The sequence below is a fragment of the Sus scrofa genome, chromosome 5 (genome assembly GCF_054392235.1).
Source record: "Sus scrofa isolate SSC_HxYL_T2T_F1_AM1 chromosome 5, Sscrofa_HxYL_maternal_Yorkshire_Landrace_v2.0, whole genome shotgun sequence".
NCBI lineage: Eukaryota > Metazoa > Chordata > Mammalia > Artiodactyla > Suidae > Sus > Sus scrofa.
In genome coordinates this window covers 92,859,246-92,873,586 of record NC_139387.1, presented here as the reverse complement: position 1 = coordinate 92,873,586, position 14,341 = coordinate 92,859,246, and the positions used below count along the sequence as shown (strand labels likewise).

At 37.8% G+C, this 14,341-nt stretch overlaps 1 long non-coding RNA gene across 12 annotated transcripts in view; it reads right to left on the bottom strand.

The window, feature by feature from the left end:
* LOC102160458 (uncharacterized) overlaps positions 1 to 14,341 on the bottom strand; it is a 579,515-nt gene that overhangs the window by 442,764 nt on the left and 122,410 nt on the right. The gene's annotated exons all lie outside the window — the stretch shown is intronic.

Here is a 14,341-nt window from a genome sequence, read left to right as displayed (position 1 = left end):
AAATGGCAAGGTTCCAAGTTTAGAATCTGTTCTTCGGTTCCTCCACTTTAGACTTTCCCTCTTCACAGGAGTCCTTTCTTGGCTTATTAGTAAAAACCCTGAGCTTGACTCTGCCCCCAGGGGCCACCATCCCACAGCCTAGATTCCTTACCATGAGGCCCTGATGACCACTGGAACATGTCTCTGTCCTTGGTTCTGTCCTCAGCAAGCCTGGGTTAGAGGATGAGCTAGTCCTCAGATGCCATGCCCTTCCCCACCACAGATGACCTTCAAGTATCAGCCCCAGCATGCAGGATGGGTGTCCCACTACTATTCACCTCACAAGCATGACAAGAACCAGATCAATTTTGCTCCAAGTAAAATCCCCTTTAAATTCTGGGCTGAGAAAAGACTCCTAGAACCAGGGTCTCTTTCCCCTACAATAAAAATAAACAGGTATTTGACTTTGTTGATGACTATTGCGGGCTGATCACACACTCACAATCCAAAATCCAAAACCCTATCCTTGGAGTTCTCTGGTGGCCTAGTGTGCTAAGGATCTGGTGTTGTCACTGCTGTGACATGGGTTCTATCTCTTGAGCAGGAACTTCTGTGTGCCGCAAGTACAGCCAAAAAAAACCCAAATCCTGTCCTTTAGTTCAGCTGACAAGGCCAATAGCCTGCCCCATATGGACTGATGCCCTCATAACGCAGGATTCATATACTCTCTCCCCTTCTCCCTGTCCAGATTCTTCAGTTCCTTATTCATTATTTTCCCAGGCTATGAAAGACCCACGGAAGAAAGCATTGCTCACTACCTACCCTGCTTTGCACTGGCAATGCAAGCCGTTAATAAATTATGTGGATGTAAGAGCCTCACATTTTTTTCATAAGAGGCAAAATGCCCCCCTTTACTCACACACTTGTCACTCAAAGAGAGCTGAGCTTATATTCACCGAATTTGGCAGCATTTCACTCTGAGACTGAAAACAAACATGATAAATTTCTCCTCCAGAGATAATTTTGGTGATGTGTATAGGCCACTAAAAATGAGAATGTTATGACTTTAGTGCTGTGATAATATATGGTAGTAATTATATTAACAAGGGAAATTACATCCCTTTTCAGCAATTTCAGCTCATACCACCCACATGAATAGTGGGCAGAAGCACAAATGCTGAAATGGCGCTAGTAAAATAGAGCGAGCAGTATTTGCTGAATTTAGATCCTACTTTCATCACTTTTTAAATGTACTGAGCTCCTACTATGTGCCAAGCACCATGTGAGCACAGTGGGGAATAAATTCAACATAGCCTCTGACTTTAAGCTGCTTACAATGTAATAAAGGAAATAAAACATGCACATAAATCATTGTAACACCAGGCAGGAAGTGAAAGATGACAGAAGAGAGGCACAGAGAGAATTTTATGGGGATTGAAAAGAGGAAGACATCACTTCTAGATAAAGCTATGATGAAGCTCTGGCCTGCCCGGAAAGCAATCAGATGCCCAGGAGGAGATGGGTAAGCAGCACTCCACAGTTTTCCAGCATCAAGATAAACTGCAGTCAATTAACTCTGGAACTTGTGCCCACTGACCTAGCCCCAGACAATCTCCACCAGAATGCTCCATAACTGGATGACCATAAATGCAAACCCTACATCCCATGGCTCCAGAAATCCTTCTGAAGAAATTCACAGACTTGGAGAACAGACTTGTGGTTGCCAAGGGGGAGAGGGAGGGAGTGGGATGGACTGGGAATCTGGGGTTAATAGATGCAAACTATTGCCTTTGAAATGGATAAGCAATGAGATCCTGCTGTATAGCACTGGGAACTATATCTAGTCACTTATGATGGAGCATGATAATGTGAGAAAAAAGAATGTAGACATGTATGTGTGAATGGGTCACCATGCTGTACAGTAGAAAACTGGCAGAACACTGTAAACCAGCTATAATGGAAAAAATAAAAATCACTATTAAAAAAAAGAAATCCTTCTGAAGAGTCTTTTGTTAGGAACTTATAAATGTGTGGGTTAATGACCTATAAATAGGGATTAAATGCATGAGTAAAACTCTATAATTCCTTTTGAAATTTTATTCAAATCAAATTTGATAACTCTCCATTTACTTACCAATTTGATTAGTTTTTGTTTAGTTTCTCACACTTACAAGAAGGTATAGGGGATTCTAAGAGAAATAAGATATAGTCAGACCCTGAAGGGCCTTAGAAGCTCACATAGGAGAGGAAGATGTACTAAATAATTGTAAAGATGATCTGCTATTTTAACAACATGATCTGGTAGAAAGAATACATGGTTTAGAATCAAACAGACATGAGCTGAATTCCCACTTAGCAGCCTACAAGCTCTGTGACCTAAAAAAGAATTATTGACTCTCTCACTAGGTTAACATTCCTTTATCTGTAAACTGTTCAAATCACAGGGCTGCTGGAATTCCCTAGTGGCTCAGTGGGTTAAGGATCCAGCATTGTCACTACCATGGCATGGGTTTGATCCCTGGCCCTGAAACGTCTGCATGCTGCGTGTGCAGCCCAAAGAAAAAGAAAAAAAAAAATCACAGGGTTCTGGTAAGGATTAAATAATATAATATCATGAAAGTATTTCATCTAATGCCTACAAACATCTAATGAATCTGTTGTATAATATTTGTCAGAAGGCTTGGGTGTGTCAGAAGAAAGTTACAAAGAAAAACATAAAGTCATCCTCAAAGGAAGAGTTCATCTTGAATTTGGAAGAACCAGGAAATCTTCATGAAGAAGCTATCATTGGAGCAGGACTTTAGAGGAGAGGTAGAGATTTGTCGGTATGCAGTCCACTTTGGCTGGACTGAGCTTTTGAGATGGGGTGAACAGGGCTGTGTTGAAATATGACATTGGATTTCTATAAAGCTAAGAATTTTGTATGTGGAAGCATTTGACTGACCAATTCACTCTAGGCAAATCAGTAATTTAACACATATCCTCCAAGATACCAAGCCATGTAATCAAAAATCCAATGGTGTCCAGGAAAAAGAACCTACACATGGCAAAGGAGGACAGTTCTTCCAGAACATAGAAAAATGAGAGTTTCAAAAAGTCAGCATAACATTTATAACATAATTTTTTAAAATAGACTAAAGACTGAAAATTCTTCCTATAAGTATTGAAGTAGAAATGCTATAAAACATTGAAAAACAGAATTCAGAAGCATAATAAAAGAATTAAAAATAACACAATTCAATGGAGTATACTCTGGAATTGCAAGGAATTATGAGAATACAGCCACAACGGTAATTTCGTATAAGAATATTCTAAATCTCTATGGAATAGCATAAAAAAAGAAGGGGAAAAAAACCTGGAGAAAACTCACAATTCACAAAAAACAAAAGGACAGTTTTCCTAATGTATGAAAAGCATCTACAAATCAATAAACAAAAGATGAATAACCCAGTAGAAAAATGGGCAAAAGATGTGAACAGTTTTTAAGAGACAGAAAATATGAATAGCAATGTAAATATATGAAGAGCTGTTCACCTGACCCAGAAGAAGAGAAATGTAAATTCAAACCACAACTAGGTAATATTTTTCACCTAACATATTGGTAAAGGTCACTAATCACTAATGTTTAATAAAACACTGTGACAGTGAGAATTTGGGGAACAGCCTTTTTTTTTTTTTTTTTTTTTTTTGTCTTTTTAGGACTGCACCCATGGCATATGGAAGTTCCCAGGCTAGGGGTCGAATTAGAGCTGCAGCTGCTGGCCTATGCCACATCCACAGCAATGCTGGATCCAAGCCACATCTTGATCTATGCAGCAGCTTGCAGCAATGCTGGATCCTTAACCCACTGAGAGAGGCCAGGGATCAAACCCATGTCCTCAGGGACACTAGTCAGGTTCTTAATCCACTGAGCCACAAGGGGAACCCCTAGAAACAGTGGTTTTTTTTTTTTTTTTTTTTTTTTTTTTACATTTCAGAGGAGATTGTAAATTGCCATGATCACTGAGGAGGGCAATTGGCAAAATCTGTCAAAAATGAAAATGCCTACTATACCCTTTGATACAATTGGATTTCCAAGGAACTTATCCTGCAGACACTGTAGATAAAATATGTTCAGAGATATTCTCTTCAGTACGAAATCTTTGACGTGGACAAAAAAGGTTCCTTTTGATAGTTTGAGAAGGTACTATCACATCCACATAATGGATTTATCAAAGAGAGCAAGAGCCCCTTGATCATGCAGAATCTGGCGCTCAGCACAGCCTAATGCAAACTGTAACTTTAAACATCTGTTCACATGCTTAACGCCATTCAGGTCCTGAGGAAAAGCTGCAGATTTTCTGCCCTATATCTTCAAAATGAAAGGTGACTCTAACCAAATATGGTAGAAATTTGTAGGTCATGCCATTGCCAACATCAGAAATGACCAATGTGGGGAACAGGAAAGGTGTAGGCTGCAGAAGAATTTATGTAAGAACAAAGACTACAAGAATGCAGTAGATTCTTGTGTTCTTTTCACAATAAAGCTGATAATACATTTTCTTCCTTCATGTGTTTTGTTTTATTTTAATGTTTGAATTGTGACGGTATCTACAGAAGTTACTGAATAACAATTGGTTGAAGAACATTATTCAGTATAAACAATTAATTCTTCTAATTGTGGCATGATATAGAGTCCTTACAACTTGGTCACTGGGTAGACTTTGAACACCAGAACTGAAAAGCTTCCTTTCATGTTAAGTGAGGTTTAATTTAAATTAAAATATTGGGAATTCCCATCGTGGCTCAGCAGTTAACAAACCTGACTGGCATCCATGAGGACGCAGGTTCAATCCCTGGCCTCGCTCAGTGGGTTAAGGATCTGGCGTTGCCATGAGCTGTGGTATAGGTCGATGATGCGGCTCAGATCCCGCGTTGCTGTGGCTGTGGCGTAGGCCAGCAGCTACAACTTGGATTGGATCCCTAGCCTGGGAACCTCCATATGCCACAGGTGCAGCCCTAAAAAGAGAGAAAGACAAAAAAAAATTACTAATACAAAAATTATCATTTTATTAATTATATTTGTAATTTAAATATTAAATGATATTTAATTAAATTTCAAAAAATAAATATGCAAGAAATTTAGCTACATTCAAATTTTTGTCTTTGATATTCAGTCCTTAAATTTTCCTTTTGCCTTTACATTTAGTGGGGTTTTTGCTGTTGTTTTTGCTTTTCAGGGCCACACCTGTGGCATATGGAAGTTCCCAGGCTAGTGGTCAAATCAGAGCTGCAACCTATCCCACCGCCACAGGAACACGGGATCTGAGCCACATCTGCAAAAACCTACACCATAGCTCATGGAAATACCATATCCTTAACCCCACTGAGTGAGGCCAGGGATAGAAGTCACATCCTCATGGATACTAGTTGGGTTCGTAACCTGCTGAGCCACAAAGGAAGCTCTATATTTAGTGGTTATTTTAAAAGAAAAATAACTTTTCAAAGACATAACATGTGATTTTAAATGATTGATATTTTACATTTGTATTAATTATTTATACTTTGTTGCAAAAAATTTGTACATTTTTATTTACATATTCAATCCTAAAATCATTATTGAAAATCTTTATTAAAATAACATAGTGTTTTTGCTGAAATGAGAATAAGAAAAATAAGTTTTACAGAATACATAGTGAATGAATTATATGCTTTTTTTCCCTTTTATAGCTGTATCTGTGGAACATGGAAATTCCCAAGCTAGGGGTTGAATTGGAGCTGCAGCTGCAGCCTATACCACAGCTTGTGGCAACACCAGATCCTTAACCCACTGAGCAAGGCCAGGGATCAAACCTGCATCCTCAGAGACAACATCAGGTCTTTAACCCACTGAGCCACAATGGGAACTGCTATATGCTTTATTTTTATTATCAATCCAAATAATAACTGAATTCTACTTTTTACATTTTGCCAACTCTTAGTTATATAAGAAACATAGTTTTATTCATGTTTTTCCATTTCATGTTATTTGTCAAGGTGATGGGGAGAGGACATATTTTAGTTAATAGTTTGTGAGCTTGATTTAGAACCTTTAAATATTTAGACACATTTGTGGCGGCTCCATTTATACTATCACCCTGAGCTTCACCAATGTTTTGAGAGGGGTGGAAAAAAAATTTAAGAGATCCTAAATATCTATTAACATGACACTTGCTGAATATATTATATGTGGAATTTTTCAAGGACATATATGGGTTTGTTTATAAGTGGGTATGTATAATCTCTAGAATGATACACAAGACATCAATAGAAACAACTGTATCTTGAAAATGAAATCTTGAGAATAAAAATCATGTCTAGTTCACTGAAATGCCACTACGACCAGAAGAGGTATAAGAAACACAGTAAGCGTTCAACAGATAACTAACTTTGGGTCAAATAAATGAATAAACCGATCAAGAAGGGAAAATTAGCTGACAGGCATTTTACTAATTATCCTTTCATATATACTGAATTTTGAACTATATACATTGTACATGTCCCCCCTAATTAATTCATGGGCAGAGGGGAATCCAATGACTATTAAATCTTAACATTCCAAGTAGTTCTGATATTATCATCTCAGAACCAAGTACCACCAGATTTCCATTGCCATAAATTCTACTAGCCAGTGTCCTGAAATTGGAATTACCAGTGGATGCACATACACTGGAACATAGCACCACCTTGCATATGTCTGGTTCTTTGTGGTTAACCACATTCTACCACGTGTACTTTGCGGCTCATTCAAAGTAAGTAGAGAAAGTGTCATCATCTCTAATTTATAGATTAAAAACCTGCATAAGTTCAAACAATGCAGAATCTATTCACTTCCCATAGCCCACACAGTTGTTGTAAAAATATGTTCATGTCAATTGTTTACATTGCTCTGGAAAGACAGCTTTGTTCTATGGAATAGACAGCAGATTCACTTCCTCTAAATGGCCAGCATCCTTTACTGTTACGGCATCCAGTAAAGTTGAGTTTGTAGCCAGTTCCAAATTCACACTTTATGAAGAGAAAGAGGAACTGTATTTTGTCTCCTCCATTATTTATTTTTATGGTGCCCTGCCTTGAGGAATAAATTTTGTTACACAATTGTGGTAAAATGTAATACGTTTGCCTGAAAATTCTTCTCTGAGGTGATGAAACTTTCTGAAAAGAATTTTCCTTTCCACTTTTTTTACCTTTTTAATCCACTTCCCTGAGACTTTTTATTTAAAACATTTCAATGTTTAAAGATGACATTATCACATTTTTCTTAATTTCATCATCTTTTCAACTCCCTCATCCTTTATGCACTGTGCTTTTGTATCCTTTTATTTTCAAGTTCTTTTCATGTTTTCTCCCTTTTGTTTTATTTCCATGGGAGCTCTTATTGTCATCTTAGTCTTTATGTTTGGGCTTCTACACTAAGGCCTGACCCAACAATGAGGAAATGAATAGAGAAAGTATCTCAGCCACGCTGCAGTGGACGAGGCAGACAGGTGCCAAGGAAGGGAAAACGAAAAAGAAAAGAAAAATATTGGATGAAGACCTGATTATTTTTTTAGTCTCCAGGGTGTAATATCTTTGAAGGTGAAAAATCATGGTATTTACACTGGCATCGATATAAAAGTGTGATTTGCAGAACATAGAAATGAAGAGAAAACCATTTCCTTTATTTAGAAGCTTAGTTCAGTGTCCGATAGGCTGAGTCAAATTTACTCTGAAGGCATGAGTGAGAGTATTGCCCTGCAGGAGGCCAAACTTGACAAATGAACTTGGTCTCTATCCTGAAACCAAAACACTAGTAAGTGAAATTCAGAATTCTGCTTGAAGCTCGTTAACATTGATTTAGACAAAGCAAGCTCATGCTCCTTAAAGATCTCCAAAGCAAGGTATCTATTTAATATATCAGTAAGAGTGGTCAGAGTATAATTCTCATGTGGAAAGATCAACAATCACCATTAGAAATTTTGACAAGTAGTTCCTATCTCTATTTAATAGGCATTTCATGTTTCAGATCTAGCTGTTTACATGCCCTCTTGCCTGGGAGCTCATCCTGGCTTGATTTATCTTTCACCTGCCTGTCTTCCCACTGGTATTGCCTGACTCCTTAGTCCATCTATAATTCTACCTCGACTATCCCATAATCCCTAGAACAACTATAGATCAAAAATGAACAGTTAAAATAAGAGACAGATCACTACTAAATGAGAACATGTATAAAGTTTTTATTGCCTTTGCAGTGAACTAAAGTAAATCTGAAAATTTCATCTCACAAAAACATTAAAAGGTGATGCATGCGCATGGGTATGTCTGTGCACGTGTATGTATTTGTGAGAATGTTTCTAAATTTGTATATGTGCCTTTGAGTGTGCAAGTGTGTGTGAATATGTGACTATATGTTTGTTTACCATGAAAAGGTAATGAGGAGGAAAATCATTAAATCAGACCATTTTTAATCTACCTGGCACTAAATGTCTAGTTACTTCCAAATACATATGATTATTTTTTTATTTAAAAAATGAAAATTTGACTGGTGTGAGGTGGTACCTCATAGCAGTTTTGATTTGAATTTCTCTAATAATCAGTGATGTTGAGCATTTTTTCATGTGCTTCTTGGCCATCTGAATATCTTCTATGGAGAAATGTCTATTCAATTGGGTTGTTGGCTTTCTTGCTGTTGAGTTATATAAGTTGTTTGTATATTTTAGAGATTAAGCCCTTGTCAGTTGCATCATTTGAAACTATTTTCTCTCATTCTGTAAGTTGTCTTTTTGGGTTTTTTTAATGGTTTCCTTTGCTGTGCAAAAGCTTGTCAGTTTGATTAGATCCCATTAGTTTATTTTTGCCTTTATTTCTGTTGCTTTGGGAGACTGACCTGAGAAAACACTTGTAAGGGATGGAACTAGAGACTCTCATACTAAATAAAGTAAGTCAGAAAGAGAAAGACAAATACCATGTGATATCACATATCTGGAATCTAATATACGGCACAAACAAATCTTTCCACAGAAAAGAAAATCATGGGCATGGAGTGGGATGGATTGGGAGCTTAGGGTTAATAGATGCAGACCATTGCCTTTGGAACAGATAAGCAATGAGATGCTGCTGTATAGCACTGGGATCTATGTCTAGTCACTTATGATGGAGCATGATAATGTGAGAAAAAAGAATGTATACATGTATGTGTGATCCAACCATGCATCACCTTGCCATACAGTAGAAAGTTGACAGAACACTGTAAACCAGCTACAATGGAAAAAATAAAACTTATTATAAATGGGGAAAAAATGAAAATCTGGATGTTAAAACATATATAGCAAATGTGAATGATTTCATCTTTGCCTTAAATTCTTTTTTTCATTTACCCCTTTTCCTTTCCTTATCTGCTAGCTTTCACCCTCATTTTGCTTTTCCTATCTGGTGTTTCCTAGTTCTGTTCAGTCTAATTTATCCAAATGTCATACCCAATAAGTTGCTGAATTTCCACTCCATTCCTACTGAATTCCAGTTACTTTTAAATAACTTGCATCTGCTCTTGATTCTTCCATCTGCTTCCCTCTGTCTCTACTTTCTCATCAGGAGGCCCAGCTCTGGCTTAGGGACGTTGTCCAGGCACTCCTAATTTTCCATTTTTAACTGACACTAAGTTCATCATGCTTTCAGATTCACTCTCCAAAAAAGCTGGCCCCAGGAAAAATTATAAAGTAAGTCAGATTATGTGAATGCTGCCACACACACGTTTAGTACTTTCTCATTCGTGTTGGTCACCCTCCTACAGAGGTACCCTCTAGACCTTCCAGCTTCCCCCCCTTTAACGCCCATCCTTCAAAAAGTATACATCCAGGGTCACTTTTCCCCATTGCATCACTTCTAGGACAAATCCAGTCAGACAATTCCATCAAAATATGACTCATATACAATAACAATTTAATTTTTCATCCTCTATGAAAAGAGTCTTGGGATCTATGTTTCTGTGTTTTGCTGTTAATGCAGGCATGCGAAGCAGCACCAGAAAAGTAACCAGCTATAACAGATTTGAGGTACCTGTAAGCAGAGTTGGCTGCTCTCTTAAACTTGTATTTGATGATGTTTTAGAAAAAGAAAGGAAATTAACATGTCCCAAGTTTTTATTTTGTGCCAGACACAAACTAATTTCATGCTCATTTTAATCAGTGAAAAGCTAGAATAGAATACTTGCCCAGGGTGAAAAAGTCATATGGCTATAAAAAGTAGAGATGACAGGTATAACCCAACAGCAAAGCCTGATGCTCTGTCCGTTTCATCATGCTGTGTCTTGGGTCTAGAGTTATGAACTGGTAGCTTTCCTCAGTTTTGGGGTTCCAACCATGCATCATACATTAAGTGAGCAGCTTTTATGTGTCAAGACACAGCTGGATGTGAGAAACGACTTAGAGCGGATGGTGAACTGTTACAAGAGCACCAAGTCTGGAGAGGGATGTGACTGAAGAAAGATCACCTGGGACACCATTTTGAAAGCTTTGTGGTATATGCTGTAGAACTCAGACCTGACAGCAAAGACAGTGGAGCACCTTTAACGGTTCTAAGCAAAGGAATGAGATGGGCAAAGTTGAGGTCTAAAGTCACCATTCCAGAACAGGCTTTGAAAGGGATAATCCCTAACTAGGGTGACTAGTTGGCAATCTACATTGCTGTTACCCAGGCAAGAGATGAAAGTGGGCCTAAATAATGCAAGAGGGGTACAGAGAAAACCTCTCATTAGGAGGTAAAATTAGTAGGATTTGATCATTTGGATGTAAGAGTAGAGGAGGGAAAGGAATTGAAGGTGCCCATTTTTCCTTTGTATTTGTTCCCAAATTCCACATTCTTTTTCTAACTCGAAGGAAACTATTGTAATAAGCAGGAGTGCCTTAGGACAGATTTCCCCAACTGAACTGATGAATGTTTGAGGCTGACAAAATTATGCCTAAGCTCACCAGTGATACATTTGGCAAATATAGTTTATAGCCAGAATATATCTCATCCACACAATTAAAGAACAATTTAGTCTTAAGAAGGGCCAGAATTCTCTTTTCTGGAATACTGTCTCTTCCTACCTCAAGAGATGTTCCTGACAGGGATATTCTTTATAGTTCTTGGTTATGTTTATGGCAATTTGATTTTAGAAATCATCCTAAAGACAAATATCACTAGAAAATATTCCCAGCTGCCGTCTTTGGAAGGAGTAACTTGATTAGTGGTACTATGCTGAATTGCGTTATAACTGGTTTCTTCAAATAATGTCTATTACCTACATAAAGAAAAAAAGAAATCATAAAATAATATCTAGGTGATCTGCTTGGTACAAAAGTGATGGCAGGATGGGGTTAACAAGTGTTTATGGAGAGATAACAGGGAATGATGAGCTCTCAAGTTTTGATGTTTATTAAAGAGTTTATTGGAATTTCATAGAGCAGTAACAAATGATCTAATAAAACAAATAAGATTAAGCAGTGCCAGTAAACAAAATTATAATAAAACTCCAGGAGAGTAGATGTAAACCATTTTTATTTTTTTAATTCTTGCAAAAATCATACTAATATTTCCAAATCTTATAAAGAGTTTTGAGATTAGGACCCCATTTAAAAATGGGCATAAACATTCAAATCATGATTCATGTAATTTATGATTCATTTAATAGACTATTTAGCCACATTAGTAAACTTTTTAAAGAAAAACAATTTTTCCTGGCATGAGATACAGGGAAAACCACTGCAAATCAATCATGAAATAAATGATGTATGCTACAGAATTTTGTTGGAAAATGAAAACCAAGTAAACAAGCTTGAGTTGAAGAGAGGAAGTATAGTCTAGGTTAGAGAAAACAAACCTTCTGAAGGAAGAAAGGCTGGCTGAGATGTTTCTAGGATGCTCCTTTCTTGCCCACCTCTCTAAAAAAAAGCAAATGGCTGTAGATGTGCCATTTGTGAACAGCCTCCAGGGACTCCCATATCCAATATGTCCTGGGAATAGTAAAATGACTATTTTGGCCAAAACAAGGTGATAGGTAACAGAGCAATCAGCCTGAAAGAGCTAAATGGACAAGAGCCAGGCACATTTCAGTAGCTAAAACGTGGGCCCATGTCCCCATAAGAGAAAAGACATCTCAGTGGGTTCTTGTATGCACAGATAAAATTAGAGACCAAATACTCCCTAAATACTTTGGTGTTATATGAAATCCCTTAGAATCTAGGAGATTTTGAATTTCTACCACCCTGACAGAATGGGGACTTGGCACAGTAAGTTAAGACATAGGAAAATAAAGGTTCTATTTCTTGCCCACTTAAATAGTGGACTAGGCATCAACAGAGGAATCAATAAAGAAGATGTACATGTATGCAATGGAATATTACTCAGCCATAAAAAATAATGAAAATACCATTTGTAGCAACGTGGATGCAACTGAAGATTCTCATACTAGGTGAATTAAGTCAGAAAGAGAAAGACAAATACCATATGGTATCATTGTATGTGGAATCATAAAAAAAAAAGGATACAAATGAACTTATTCATTTGTATGAATAGAAGAGAAACAGATTCACAGACTCTTAAAAATTTATGATTATCAAAGGGAACAGGTGTGGGGAAAGGGACAGACTAGGGGTTTGGGACTGGCATATGCATACTGAGGTATACGGAATGATTGGCCAACAGGGATCTGCTGTATAACACAGGGAACTCTACTCGATATTCTGTGATGATCTATGTGGGAAAAGAATCCGAAAGAGAATGGTTGTGTGTACATGTACAACTGAATCACTTTATTGTACAGAAGAAATTATCAGAACATTGTAAATTAACTATACTTCAATAAAACTTTTTTTTAAAAATTGGGAAAAAATAGTGGACTATGGTTCATACCTGCTGTGTATGGAAGAATGCTTTAAATCTCCTGGGTAGATACGGACAGGTTGGTTGAAAGAAACGTGAAAGACAGTTAAGGCAGCCTGGTAAGAAATCAGGGGAAATTCCTGAGACCCAGGAAGCTTCCCAGAGGGGTAAGAGCACTGATTTTTAAAGACCCTGGATTTCTAGACATCTTTCTGGATGGGGAAGGGTGTTTATGGACTAGATGTTTATGTCCTCCACAAAATTCATATATTGAAAGCCGAACCCTCAATAGGAGAGTATTAGAATGTGAAGCCTTGGGAATTAATTAGGTTTAGAGGATATCATTGGTGTGAAACCCCCATAATGGGATTAGTGCTCTTGTGAGAAAAAGACTAGAGCTGTCTCTCTCTGCCTCTCTCTGACTCTGTGTCTCCTTCCCTCCTCCCCCACCTCTCTTTTTCTCCCCCCTCTCCATCCCTCCTTCTCTCTCTCTCTCCCTCCCTCTCCCTCTCTCTCCCCACCTTCTATCTCCCAATCTCTCTCTCTCTCTCCCTCAGGTGAGGATACACCAAGAAACCAGGAAGAGGCCCTTCACCAAGAATCCAACCCTGCTGACACCCTGATCTCAGACTTCTGGCTTGCAGAACTGTGAGAAATAAATATCTGTTGTTTAAGCCTCCCAGTCTATGCTATTCTGTTACAGCAACTCTAAAGGACAAAGACAAAGGGTAATTCGAAGGGTAGCACAAGGGTCTTGCAATTGGTGCAGACAAATACTTGTACTGAAGTTCACAACAGCCATCCCAAAATTGAGCTTTGAGTTTTTATCTCTAGGCTTCCTGACACCCAAAAGAAATGGGAAATGTGAGTAAATTATGTGATTCACATCTTTTAAGAAAATCAACATATGCAAGTTCTTCTAGACACCAATAAAAATTTAAAGAAATACATTATTTTTGTCTTTATTCCATGGATATTGCTCAACATAAGACACAATGCTTCCAATGAAAGTTTTATTAATAAAATAAAATAAAATAAAAGTGGTATTTCCATGTTTGGCTCTGTTTTGTTTTGGGGTTGTTTTTTTTTTTTTTTTTTTTTTTTTTACAGCCACACCTGTGGCATATGGAAGTTTCCAGGCCAACGGTGGTCGAATAGGGGCTATAGCTCTCTGTACGCCACAGCCATAGCGACACCCTATCCAAGCCGTATCTGTGACCTACATCACAGCTTGCATCAAAGCCAGATCCTTGACCCCCTGAGCGAGGCCAGGGATCAAAACAACATCTTCACGAGACAACATCGGTTCCTTAAGTCCACTGAGTCACAACAGGAAGTCTTCCATGATTTTTTTCTTGCTTCAACTCTTAATAAAAACCTATGTCTTAATATTATTATTCATCTTTGCCACGTTTCTGTACTCATCTTTTCTGTTGGATTACATTTTCTGCCAGGATGAGGTCTGTGACTTATTATAGAAGCCAAGTTCCTAGCACAGTGGCAC